General features: G+C 48.7%; 1 protein-coding gene across 1 annotated transcript in view; it reads left to right on the top strand.

Moving 5' to 3' along the window:
* Positions 1 to 980, top strand: part of ZFHX3 (zinc finger homeobox 3) — a 279,307-nt gene that overhangs the window by 115,989 nt on the left and 162,338 nt on the right. The window lies entirely within an intron of this gene.

Here is a 980-nt window from a genome sequence, read left to right as displayed (position 1 = left end):
GCGGGAGCGACGTCGGGGCCCGGGAGCCTCCACGCGACCCCCCCGAGCCCACGCACGGCCTCTGGAGTGGGCGTCGGAGCGGGGCCGGGCATGGGGAAAGGATTTTGAACTTAGCATTGAGCGGGTTTCTGTTTTATTTTTAATAAAAAGCTTTTTTAAGTGGTGAAGATGGCCAAAGTTTCATACAGTTGAGAATAAAGAGAGGCGTAAGGGGTGTGTCGGGGCCGCCCGCGCCTGGGGGCAGGCGGGGGGGGCGAGGGAGGCGCTGACACAAGCCAACACACTCGCTGTTCGTGGAAATATATTTTACTTTTGAGAAAAAAAAAATTAAACTTTTAAATAGAAGCAGAAATTGGGTTGGTCGGTCGGTCGGTTGGTTCGTTTGTCGGCGCTGAGATACTGCCCACTGTGAAACACAAAGCTTTGTCTATTTTTTTCGTTTTTATTTTTGGGGGGCGAGTTTGGGTAGAACAGAAAGCATAAATGAGGTGAAGAGGGATATGAACAGCCTTTGCAATGTACAAAAAATAGAGCAAGTGAAACCAAAAATGATGTTCTTGGTGTTTTTCTATAATGTAGTCTTGTTAGCTTTTTTTTGTTACTGTAACAATGCTGATCTCGAACTGTACCAAAATACATGGAGACTAACAGAAACAGAAACCACATGGAACTTTCAAAACTTTAAAAAATTTGTCACAAAAGACTTTGTTGTCATAGTTGAGTTGACTGTAGATGGTAATTGAATATACTCCTTTGGAAATATTTCATCACGTATGTTTCCTGCTCATTGTGATACATTAAAAAAAAAATGAGCAAAAGCTCTCGTCTCCGATGTCCCCGCTTGTGCAGTGCAGGGTCTGTGTCGGGGTGGGTGCGTGCCGTGCGGCTCGGCTCGGCTCGGCTCGGCTCGGCTCGGCGGGATGCGCGCATCCGCCCCAGCGTCCGCATCCCGCAGCAGGCGGGCGCTGCCACGGAGCCAC

The sequence above is a fragment of the Haliaeetus leucocephalus genome, unplaced genomic scaffold (genome assembly GCF_000737465.1).
Source record: "Haliaeetus leucocephalus isolate CR32 unplaced genomic scaffold, Haliaeetus_leucocephalus-4.0 Scaffold668, whole genome shotgun sequence".
Taxonomy (NCBI): Eukaryota; Metazoa; Chordata; class Aves; order Accipitriformes; family Accipitridae; genus Haliaeetus; species Haliaeetus leucocephalus.
This window is presented reverse-complemented; position numbering and strand designations above follow the sequence as displayed.